The 12,617-nt window shown below is 45.8% G+C and overlaps 1 protein-coding gene across 8 annotated transcripts in view; it reads left to right on the top strand.

Annotated features, from left to right (window-relative positions):
* Positions 1–12,617, top strand: part of DAB2IP (DAB2 interacting protein) — a 152,022-nt gene that overhangs the window by 24,460 nt on the left and 114,945 nt on the right. Inside the window, exon 1 of one of the 8 annotated variants that reach the window (XM_054283939.1) lies at positions 6,252–6,273. The exons of 6 other annotated variants lie outside the window; for them this stretch is intronic. The gene's annotated coding sequence lies outside the window, so the exon portion shown is untranslated. Of the gene's footprint in view, positions 1–6,251; positions 6,319–12,617 lie in introns of those variants that run through there. One more of the 8 variants, XM_054283943.1, reaches the window with a different exon arrangement.

Here is a 12,617-nt window from a genome sequence, read left to right as displayed (position 1 = left end):
TTCAAAAGAGATTCTAGTCTTGTCCTGGGGATGATTTAGAAAGGAAAAGATAAGTAGAGTTTTGAGTTAGGCCAAGATTAGCAAAGACTGACTGTGTAGTTTGAGCTGTGAGGCTGCATCCTGGTGGGAGCTGTGCAGTGCAGAGGGGCCGTTGCTGCCCTGAGATAAATAGCTCTAGAAGTAGATCTAGATCTATGTATGGATATCTGTGCATTGCTTAGGGACTGCACGCTCACTGTTGTTCTGTATCAAAGTCCCACTGAACTCCTCATTCTTTCCAGCATTTGTTTGGAAATCCTGCATTCAGAGTTCCAGCAGGTGTTTGCATTTTCTTCCCCGATGAAAACCCCAGGGGTGTCTGCACAGTGCTTGTGGTGCCCCATCCCAGCGCTGGGAGGGCTCTGCTCTGCCAGGTGCTGTTGTCTTCTCACAGAGTTCACCTCACATGTCCCCATTGGGAGGGTCAGCAAAGGGGTCAGCACCAAGGTCTGGTTTAGGGTGGAGAAGAAGGACATGGGAGGATGATTCCTGCACTGCCATTCATCTCCAAGCATGAGCTGTATCAATAAGAAGCTGCTCTTTGTGTCTCCTCCGAAAATCACTCCGAGGCCACCCAGCTGTCTTAGATAAAACACCAAACAGACAAACTTTGCCTTCTTTGCATCAATGTGGTATTTTGACCAATGAATTGTACAAACCCTCCAAGCCAGCTCGTTCAAGGCTGCTGCATGTGGATGTGATGTTAGACTTGGTAATCCAAGAAAAATGAGTATATTGGAAGAATGAAGGATCTAAATTCAGTAGGAAGAGGAGTTTTAGTAGCTTTTTCTCTCTAAAAATGTAACAGGGGTATTAGTGGAATGGGAACATACAGACTCCATACAGTTGTGAGTGGAAGATCTGTACAAAGAAGTAGGAAGAGAAGCAGAAAAAACCAATTTGAGCTGATGCTGCAATAGAAGAGCACTACTGGTCACTGTGTGCCTTGCTAGATATTTTCTGCTGTTTTTATTTGGAGTGTCCTTTATCAGATCATCAGCCAGTTCCCTGCTCAGGGCTGGTGAGGACCCAGCAGGGTCAGAATTCCCAGCGTTGGATCCTGGCTCACGAGAGCTCAGGCACTGGAGGTGTTGGTGCCCTGAACTTCCACATTTCAAAACATCCCAGCCCTTGCTTTGCTCTTGGAGTGTTTTTCATATTTCTGTTGTTTGAAGGAGGCTCTCTACATTTTGCAATCAGCTGCTCTTGGACAATAACATCTCTCAGGGCAGCCCTGTGTTGTTGTGCCAGAAGGAAAAACGTAAATTTGAATAAACCACCCTCACAATGGTATTTAAAAACTGATTGCAGGATTTCCAGTCGCTTTTGTCAAGCCCTCTTTAAAAACAATAGCTACATTTTCATTTTTCAACTTGTTAACAGGGAACTCTTTTAAAACAGAGGGTGTTTTCTGTGCTACTCTGTCATGTCAGCCTGATAAGGAAGATGGCTAAAGATCATTCTTGCCAAAATATTCCTTGGATGAGTCATCTGATGCCAAAAAGCAAGTGAAACGAGCAACTATATTTGCAGTGGAGTTTGCAAATTATGTGGCAAGGAAAGGAAGAAAATAATCTGTCACATGAAAAATGAAGTTTAGATTGTGTGTATATAAATCAGTGATTTGTTATATGAGCGTGAGATCATTATCAGGCATTTAAACATGAATTGGAAGTGCCTAATCTATTAATTAATCAGGAAATAAGTTTTACATAGCATGTGTAATCAAGTTAATCTTTCATTTCACTTGCCAGCAGAGATGCTGCTGTCAGTGGATGTTGTCACGAGATTAAACACCCCAAGAGCTGATTCTTGCTGAGGGGGAGCCTCAGGTGTCCAGATGGCATCAGGAAGGGAAGGGAGGGGAGGCGGCTGCTTCCCTGAGCCGTCGGCACTCCTGACACGGGGAGAAGTTCTCTGTGTGCTCAGCAGTTCCTGCAAAACCTCTTCTCCCCACCCTGGCTGAGAACACTCAGCTTCCAGGCAGGCAAGGAGAGTGGTGCCCTGCAGGAGCTGCTGAAGGGTTCGTGGTTCCTTCCCTGACCTGTAGCACACCACACTGCAAAGCCACTGTAACAGAACTCAGGATAAATAGCTGAGCCTTCTGCTAATAATAACCCATAAATCTGGCACAGAAAGGCACTGATGCCAGACTTTTATCAACTCCCTCCCTGCAGCAACACAATAGCAAGTTTACTGCTGAAATACAAAGTAAAAATCTTTTTAGGAGTTAATTTCTTTTGTTATATGAATATTTTGATTAAGGTCAATGCGGATTTAGTAGTTTATTACAGAAATTTGTTATTACATCTAATAATTAGGTTCCTAACCTAGAAGTGATGTGGGTTTTATTTAACTGTGCAGATGTGAAAGTAAAGATGATAATTTGGGCTCTCTTCCCGCTGAAGGTTGGACCAGGTGAGATTTTGAGGTCGCTTTTTTGTGAGCCCCTCCAGGATCACAGCAGAGAACTGCCACAGTTTTGTCTTGGAGAAGGAAATGGGGGATCCTGGCAAAGCCAGAGCTGAAGTTACTCTGTTAATCACTCCATGAATCACTGCTAACATTTTATTTTAGTAATGAGGGATATTTGGGAAGAATAGTCCTGCTTAAACAAATATTTCCTGCCAGCAGCTCAGCGTGGAAGACACGGTGCTGGGAAGTGTTGTGCAGCTCCCAGTTACGTCTGAAGGCCTTTGTTTGATTTAGGGATTTGTACAAGGTTTTTGTTTTTAGTTTGGAATTTTTGCTGTACAGTGGAGACTTCACACTCCTGGGTTTTTCCTGCTGTTGAAAGGAGCAGGCTGCTCTGAGGCACTGGATGTTTGATTCTGGTAGAAGTTTCTTCTTCCATTGCATTGGACTCCACGTGTTTTAATTGCTTCGTTAGGTCTGTGGAAATTTAGCACAAGTCTTTAGATGGATTTTGGCTTTGTAATTTTATTAACATCATTAGCAGTCAGGTCATAAACCAGTGTACCTGAGCGGAGTGTTGTGTGTCAGCAGGGCAAGTGAAGTGATTTTGTTGTGGTCTCCCCCAGCTGCTGTGAGAAGCTGATGTTCTTTAGCTCCATTGTTCTGCTGGGAAGTGGGCAGGAAATGTGAAATGTGCCGTGCTCTGAGTCAGCCTCGGTGTTTCTGCCCCGTCCCGAGTTCACGGTGGGTGCAGGAAACGTCTCGGGGCTCTCAGACACGCCGGCTCTGAGAGACCCTTCCCCTGTGCCCCCTGTAACACACACACAGCTTTGGCCTCCTGCTTTGGCCTCCTCAGAGCCAGCCTGCTGTGAATTCCCACCACCGAGGAGCTGCAGAAATTTAAATGGGATCCAAAACTCGGCTTGCTGGGAATTGGAAGTGTCATTCCCTTACTTCCTTTTCCGATAGGGATATCTGAGAAATTCTTTTATTCACATTTTAAAAATACATTATGGCTCTCCCTTAAAGAAAGTCAGGACATTATTTATTAGAAGCAAATAACTGACTTCCCCACTTGATATTGGGCACATTCCTTGGATTTTTTTTTTTTTACCTGAGTGAAAAAGAGGAAGTTTGTGTGTTTTAAGTACATTCAACTGAGCAAGTACTTGCAGAAGCAAATATGCAGAAGTGTCTGTGCTCTGGTGGACAAAAGATGCTGTAGGAAAAAAAGATAATTATGTTTAATACTTCTTCATCCTGTAGCATCTGAAGTTAAATCCTTCAGAAACATTGTTAAGTGAGAGAGACAGAGCCAAGCTGGGGAAAGTGAAACACAACTCCCAACCATTTATTTATACTTTTATATAGGGCTGCTTTCTCTTGTCATACAGTTCATAGTCCCTCATTAACCTCTCCTGCTTCGTGGTCACCTGCATGAGTGTTTCTGAAGGTACCTGGCTGATTAAAAATAAAAATCTCTGAGTGTTCCCACCTCACATTCCCTCAGAGCTTGGGGAGATCCCCAGCAGCCGCCTCTGCCGCATCCCCAGGGCTCTGAGCGTGAGTCACCTGGCTCCACTTAAACAAAATCAAACCTTCCCCTTTCAGATCATCTAAATTTGGGTGAGCTTTTAAAATGGTTTTCTTTAAATTTCATTTCCATCAGTGCCTTTTTTTTTTCTATTGGGAATGACAAAAGCAAATTGAATAGGCCGTTTTAAAGATATTTCTAGTGATAAAAGCATAATTGTGAAAGACTCTCTTCAGAGCTTTCATCCCAGTTATTATGACACAGAATTGCAGAGAGACACCTGAATATTTGGGTTCTCATCTACAGCAAATCTTTAACCAAACCCCTCAGTATTTTCAGCCTTTCCTATCACTGTGTTCTGGATGTTCTCAGCTCCTTTTGGGAGTTGAATCAGCTGCACAGGACGAGTCTCTGCTCATCTGGAAAACAGTTGGAGTTGTCCCTGTTTTTTTATTTTTTTATGTACCCAATATGCAGAAGAAGATGATTCTGGCTAGGAAGAGGAGGCAGAAGAGCAGCACGTGGAGGCTTTGCCTTGGTGCGGGATGTGCAGGGTGTGCAGAGCGATGTCCCCCTGCCGGGCCGGGGAGCCCCCGCTGTCCAGCTGGGATCTGCCTCCTTGACCTGAACTTGTCGCTGCCCTCCCCAGTGCTCATTCCTGCACTGCCTGAAAGCTGGCGCCGAATTCCTCACGTGTGGCCTCAAAACCAGGCGTGGACTTCAGGCAAGAGCGAGCCTTGGGTTTCCTCCTGGACGGGCCTTGCTCGGCTGCCACACAGCGCTGATGTTTTCCATGGCTGTGGAAATGTGTGAAACCCTAAAATCGGGGAGGATGGCTGGTGCTGGGAAAGGGACTCCTGTCCCAGTGCAGTTGCTGAATTGGAGCAGTTTCTGCCTCTTGTTACTGGAGGTACAAGACAGGACAATCCAGGGAAGCTTTCCAGCTCCTGCTGAAGCTCCTGCTCCGGGGGAACGGGGATCATCCACAGCCAAGCCCGTGGCTGGTCATGAGACACCACAAAGATAAATTTGCACAGAAGTCTGGGAAAAATGACAACTGAGGACACAACACAGAGTTATTGTGCAGATGTTGTTTTGCAGCTCATCCCACTGGGATGAGGTTTCTCTGTTACCTGCCAGTCTGGGAGAAGCAGCAGCCACGCATTCAGTTCTTGGCCACCATTCTGGGGCTCTGAAATGTTTTCTGTCACTTCCTTCAGAGTCATTTTTGTGCCATCAAGGGAAGGAGCTTAGGTGCAGGATTCTGGACAATTCACTTCTGACCTTTTGAAGCAGCAAAGGTGGAGTGAAAATTTTTAATCTGTTTAATATATATAGTTTTATTTTCTTCCATGGCTTAAAGTGTTAATTCTGCCCATTGAAATGTAATTTTATGTAGCAATATGAGCCGGAGGCAGAATCTTCGATGCCATCAGGACCCAAATGGTAAATAGGCCCTTTCTCTAATTTGTGGGATGTGCTATAACTCAGTTTGAATGTTGAAAGGAAATGGGCCTCCAGGGGAGTCTGGAGCTCTGTTCATTCAACTTCTAATTAAAGTTTTCCCCTCTCAAATTTCACTTTATTTTCCGGGGCTTTTGCTCCATGGTGATTATTACCATGTGTCCCATGGCCAGGAAATCATTACCCCCTTCCCCAGCGCAGCCTCTCCGATCCCTCCCCACCGATGAGCGGGCTCGGGGCAGGCAGAGCGGCCGGGCCGGGCCGGGAGCCGGGAATCCTTCCAGGACACTCTGATCAGATGTCTGGCGGACAGGATCCAGTCCAGGATTTCCTCCAGCCTATGCTTCCCGTTTCAGGAGCCCAGGCCAGCTCTGGCTTCCTATTCCTACTCCAGCAGCCTTATCTTTTTGGGGGCAGGAGTTGTTAGCACAGTTTATCTTGCTCTCTTGGAGTCCTCCCTCGGCTGAGACATGCACTCCGGTGCCGCCTGCTTTTTTTCCCCTCTCTCTCTCCCTTTTATGTTTTCTTCTTGTTGTTTTTCTTTTTAAATGTGTCAAGTGAAGAGTTCCTCTTCCCCCCTCTCCCTTTCCCCTCCAAAGAACCACCCTCCAGTTCATTAAAACGCTGGGACTGTTTTGCTCCTGTACCAGAGCGGAGAGCGAACCCGTGCCTGCATGTGTGTGTGTGTAAAATAGATCCAAAAATGTCCATGAACAGCAGGAAAAGTTCTGGGAGACCGTCCTACTACTACCGACTGCTCCGGAGGTCCCGACTGCAGAGACAGCGCAGCCGATCCCGCAGCCGGAACAGGCTTAGCAGGGGTAATTGCGAGCTCTTTCCTTGCCGCGCTCTGCCCGCTGCCGTAGGTAGGTGAGGATGAGGATGAGGATGAGGATGAGGATGAGGATGAGGATGAGCAGGGGCGCTGGCCCCGCGGCCCGGGAGCGGTCCGGGCTCTGCACAAGGTCAGTGTGCGAGGGACTGGGGCCAGCGTGGCTGCTCTAACCCCGTGTGCTGCTCTAACCCCGGCTTTGCTGCTAACCAGGCTCAGTCTGCGCTCTGCCATTGAGGGAGCTGCCTCTCCCAGTGTTTGGAGGCCTCACTGATGCTTGCAGGGCTTTGGAAAGCCGTGCTGAGGAAATGGGCTCTCTCTGCAGAGATGTGTGCCTGCAACTTCTTGTTCTTCGTGAGCCGAGGGTCACCAGGGGCTGGAGATGACAAAGCTGAGAACTGTTTAGGGGTAGGATTTTCCAAAGAGCCTAAAGATTGTGCTCCTGAGGCATTGCAGAAACCTGTGGGACCTGAAGTCCCAAATCACTTTGCACTTTAAAAAATCCTGCTCTAAAAGGGCTTATTTGTCCTCAGCAGCAGGAGGGAGGTCCACAGAGGGAAGTTTCTGTAGGGCACAGGCAGCCCATTCCTTCTACTGGAGGCAGCAACTGACCCAGTTGCATTTTTAAAACCAGCTATTCTGCCTTTCTCTTTCTTCTGCTGTGAAATAACTGTTTATTGGTTCTTTTCCCTGTCGTTAAAGCAGCCAAAAAGTGGGAGTATGTGAGTGTTTTCCTATTGAATTTTTCAGAAGAGGGGAGAGGGTTGTGTTTGCCCTGCAGTCTGGCAGTCCTGGTGTATTTATCATGCTGTGAGCCTAATCAGAGCCATTAACTGAAAAGATTTCCCCTTTTCTTGTTATTGTGTGAATAAAAAGCACAACTGCAACTTTACATCAGGTGTCTGTGCAAATCCAGGCTTGGATTTATCCCAATGCAGTTAATTCTGATTTATGAAGCAGATTTTAAACTTTACTCTAGCACTGCAAGATTTAGCTCACTGCAATGTCCTCTTTCCTCTTTTCCTGGCACTCAGGACAATTTTAAGGATTTTAAATCATTGCTGAGAAAACAATGGGAAGCTAAATGAGTCCCTGAGCTTCAGCTTTTCCTTCAGACAGTGGTTTTATTTGCATGATTTTTTTGTTGTTTTGCCTGTCAGGGAGGAGTGTTTGTAAACTCCCAAACATGTCCCAGTTCCCTTTCCCTCTTTATTTGTATGCTGTGCAAAACCAAAATATTTTACTGTCATTTCAGTTACTGTGACAAACTAAATGTGTTCAGTTTCGTTTAGGCAACCCAAAGTGACCTTAATGGCATCATTTGTCAGGAACACGAGGATTACTCAGGCAGATTTGATGGAAATGGGAATCAGCCCGAAAGTTTGTAAGAAATTGGATTTGAACCAGCTGAAATCTTGTTGCTGTTGATCTCTCCTGGAGTATTTTATGTTGTCTGTGGGATCCCTGCCTCTCAGCAGTGGCTGAGCTCCTCTTATCTGTACATCTGAAAGGGATTTGCAAAGCTGGATGAGAATTTTCTCTTTATTTTTGATCTGTTTCTGTTGTGCAGTGGTGGTGTCACACAGCGGGTCAGAGGGAGCTTGTCCAGGCTGAGCAGGGATGGAAGTGCTGCAATAATGCAGCAGGAATACGTCCCTTAACAGTTTTGTTTCCACTGGAAGAATGATGAACTGTGGGGGTCTGGGGGCTCCAGGAGCAGCAGGAAAACTCAGGCTGGGGTTGCACAGCTCTGGGAGGGCTGAGACCCAGTTTGGGAAATGGATTTTGCTTCCTGAGGCACAGAGAGAGCCACTCCCTCAGGAAAGAGCTGCTCTGGTGCTTCCAGCTGGGCAAAGTGAGCAGAGTTTGCTTTTTGTGTGCAAGGATCTGAGGGAGGGAGGAAGAGCTTTGTGTTGGGACTCCAGATGGAGCCAGCCTGCTTCAGTGTGCAGAAAAATGTCCAGGACTCAGAGCTGTTGGCAGTGACAGCAGCTTGTTCAATGGTTCATGTGATGGCACCCTCTGTTCTGGAGCTCTCTGGTCAGCCCTGGTGCCTCTAACACATCCATCACATGTTGGTGTGTCTGTCACTCTGTCCCTTTGGGGCCCAGGCTGCAATATCTGACCAGTGGCACTGCTGGGGAGGGCAAAGCCAGGCAGGAGGGAAAGGCTGATGAGATCCTGCCTCCAGCACGTTTGAACTGTGCCTGTTTGGGAGTGGGTAAAGCAGACAGGCTTCACTGCACTGCAGATCTCTGCTGGAAGGAGGACAGTGCCTGAAACCCCCAGCTCTGCTCTCACAGAGAGTCAGGACGTGCTGCAGGTAAACATCAGTTCGATAAAAATCTACCTGCAGAACCCCTGGAGCATCTGTTCAGCTCAGAGATGTGTGGGACTGCAGGAGGAATCATGGCAGTAATTATAATTACTCCCAGGTGACCCACCTGATGCAGTGGAAGGTACTTGGGAGGCAGAGAGGGGAGCAGGAGAATCTGCAGTGACAGCAGCACCTGCTGGTGGCTGCACTTGGGTCTGTGGCTTTCTTCAGCATCCCTCCCTGCTGCTCCTTATCATGGACACCATGGAGGAATGGGGGTCAGTGGGAAGGGTTCTGAAAATTCCCTTTGCTGAAAGAAACCGCTCACGGTGCTGCATTCCCAGTCCCATCTCTGAGCCAATTGCAGCTTTGGCTTCAGGGCTTTCTTGTGTAAAACTCAGCAGGAAATCAGCTGGCATCAAAGCCCTGAGAATTTGAGAACATTGGAGTTCCTGATCTTGAAGGTTTAGTGTTCCTGATCCTTCTGCCTCTGTCAGCCTCAGACATAAATGTCTTGCTCTGTGTTCTGTTTATCACAGATGCTTTTCGAGGTGTTTTATGAAAAGGATTTTTATTAAACAAACTTTCTTCTTCCTTTCCTTTGATGGCAGCTGTGAAGAGAAAACTGACTGATCTTCAGCAAAACCCAGAATTTCAGTGCACTGAACACTGAGCTGGGAGGCCAAGGTCAGGCTGGGTTTTTTTCTCAGCACAGGCTATTCAGATACACATCTGTTGAAAACAGCTGGAATTTAGTCTTTGTCTCTCTATTTGATGAAATCAAAAGCTTTTAAGTGATAAATGAGAGATCAGCTTATACCCAAATAATCAATACCTTGGAGGTTCAGGCACTCCCTTGGGACAAGGGAAGCAGAGATTGGAAAATTGTCCCAGCATGTCCCAGAGTGACATAACAACTAAGGAGGTTTTATTATATTTAAAGCCAACTGATATTGCACTCACCTCCCACTAATCTTCCCTAGCTGAAAATCTGTTCTGCAGCACATTAACTAAAAGTGATGTTGGACAAGGAATGCCAGCTGGAATTTCTCCCTCTCCACCTCTGCAGGACTTTATTTTTCTTTTAAGGGCTGGGAGCAGGCAAGTGAGGAGCCCAGTAATAAATATTAGCAATAGCCTTGGGTTTGTTTTTTTTTACAAGGGTGGTGTCTTTTAAATGCCAGGAAAAGGAGACCTTCCTGCTTTGCACTTTTTAATGATCATTGCTTTGTTTTTCAAGTCTCTTTTGTGGCATTTTCTGTTTCACCACAGAAGTCTTGCAGCCTTTCATTGAAATTTTAACAGCATGGCTGACAGATGCCCATAGAAAAGATATGCAAAATGTTTAAAGCTGTGCTGTTTATAGGAAATATTCACTGACAGCTGTGCTATTTTTAGCACCAGTGCTCCAGCTGAGACTTTGCTGTGTTTGTTCAATGCTTCATTGTCTAGTAAAAATCGAGACTAAATTTAATGACTTGGGAAGTGGTGTGTGGAGGAATTCTGGAATTGTTTTGATATTAAACAACGCTTAAATCTCAGAATCCCTTTAATAAGCAAAAATTTAGAGTGAATTTATTGCAGGCAAATTTATTGGACTGACCCTTCAGCAGGAAGGAGGTGGCAGCAGTGCCTTGACTCCCTTTGCTCCTACAGCAAACCCTGACCTGCCCCACCTCCTCCAGCAATGCAGGAACATCCACACTCAGTGAGTGTTCTCTGAGAAATTCCTACGAGATCAAAAATGAATCCAGTTGTACGAGTTCCCCTGGGAAACCCCAGTGGGAATCTCTCAGGAGCACTGTCACTTTTTGCTCATCTCTTCCTTTATCTCTGTTTGCAGCCCTCTCCTCCTGGCAGTCCCATCCTTTTCCCTGACAGAGTTCCTGAGAGGGACTGACTGCTCTGCAAGGAATGAAGGAGCAGATTTGCTCTCGAGTAATGCACAATGAGTTTTTATCTACAAGCTGTGGGTACTAAATGAGAAAGAGGTTAAAAACCCTGGTCTGAGTCCAAACTAGAATTGCTTCCAAAAAATGCTTCGAAGGGTTTCAGCAGACTTTTCATGATCACTCATGTATTAGAGTAAGTTTGTCTCCTTACAGCTGTGGCAGTCCAAACAATTTAGACACAGAGCTGCCTTTTAAAGCTTTTAAACCTGTATTTCCCTTGAAGGTCTTCTAGTGTGCCACTAATCCCCTAAGTTATTGCACTGAAGGCACTCTCTAATCCTTTAATTCACTCTGCTCTCAATAGAGATGGGAACGAGCTGGGTCAGGGAACGTTCTCATTTGGGCTTTATCAGTTTTGCTTTTTTCAGCTCAGACACTTCTGAGCGTGGTTTGCTTTCCTTTGCAACACTCCGGAGAGTATTTTAGAGTCAGACACAAATTGTTTGTGTGTTTGTGTACATGCTTGTGAAGGAAGGTGCACACAGCTCCTGACTCCTGTCACTGGTTTGTGCAGCCTCGGGGTCAGGCTTTTACACTGAGTTCCCTCAGGCCCCTTTGGGAATCAGAGAATGGAAAAATGGATGTTTTTTTGAGAACTGTGAACGATTCCCCATTTAGATCTGGTGAGGGTCAAGGAGCAGTGTCAGCCACAGGTAATTTCTAGAAGCTTTTTTCACCCAGACCTACACAAGAGAGAGATCCTGACTAATGTTTTTTTGGTGCTGAAGGTAAAGCTTTGAGGTGATGAGCAATGCCAGACAAGTGTTGTGCTTTTACTAATAACATAAACTCTAAAAGACTTGTTAGAGCAACACATGGCCTGAATTTTTCAGGTTTGTGCTGCCCATTGGTTTTTTCCTTGCATGAGGGGCATGTTCTTATTGTAGGTCTGGTTTGGAGAGCCAGGCTGGGACCACGAGCAGCTCCCAGAGGCTCATTAGGAATCCCAGGCTCTCACACTGCTCCAGAAGTTCATCTTAAGTTGAGCATTGAAGCATTCAGTTGGATGAAAAACATGCCCTGCAATTGTATGGACTTGGAGAACACTGACAGCAATAAAGACAACCAAAGTTTTGCTTCGTTAACATTTGCACTGAAAGAGGAATCCTCAGATGCTGAGCACTTAATGTTTCCTTTTGAAGAAACCAATTTATGTGAAGTGCAAGTTTCTTCTGTACCTTACATGCTCATATTTTTGGTTTCTTACAGCATTTCTGCATCACTGAATTTCTTTTAGAGTCAGAGATCAAGCTTGGGCTTGTTCTGAAGTACCCAAATGTGCTAATAGGGGGACTGGTGTAAAATTTGGCGTCTGGAGTTAAATTACAGGATGCTTCTTGAGCTTCTTGGTTTCTATAGGAACAAGTAATAGTCATCCTTCATGATTAAGCAGTGTCCATGGTAACCAAACGAGCAAGTTTTAAATGAAAGATCTTTTCCCTTTACATTTTTAGCAGTCAAAGGTTACCAATTATTACCTTTATACCCTTAGACTAGAACACATTTTGATGGGGCTGGTGTGTTTGAAGTGAGAACATTTGGTGTTCATTTACATAACTCTGCTTCTAGGATCAGCTAAAAGTCTGGTGAACACCAAAAGGAAATTTCAGAGAGTGGGGTGGGGTGCATGAACCCCCCCAGGAGGGTGAGTGTTGGTCACTAAATTGCTGAATTGCTCTGCAGGGTTGCAGTGCTGCTGTTCAAGTGCCCATTTGCTCCTCAGAGTGACTGCAGGGCAGTTCTGGAGGGAGAAATCCCAACACAGATCTTGCATATTTTTTAGGATGGAAAATGCAAATGTCAGTGTTGGTGTAGGTAAGAACATTCTCCTGCTCCCTCCTGTTTCAAAAATAGGTTGGGAAGTGAAAACACGACTGGTTTTTAATGTTCCTTGTCTCTCCTTGGCACTGGTGTTGTTTGCTTGAAAACTGCAGAGTGAGTGTGCAGCTGCCACCTGCGAGTGTTTGCAGAGCAGGTTTGTGGGAGAGGAGCAGAAATACCCACCCACCCCCAGAGGAAATAAAAGGATCAGTCACAATAAATTAGGATTTACATTCCACAATT

Source organism: Melozone crissalis, unplaced genomic scaffold (assembly GCF_028551555.1).
Source record: "Melozone crissalis strain CALT ecotype California unplaced genomic scaffold, PUWL_Pcris_2 ptg000041l_1, whole genome shotgun sequence".
Classification (NCBI taxonomy): domain Eukaryota; kingdom Metazoa; phylum Chordata; class Aves; order Passeriformes; family Passerellidae; genus Melozone; species Melozone crissalis.
Note: the sequence above shows the minus strand (reverse complement) of the source record. Positions and strands in the feature narration are given on the sequence as shown.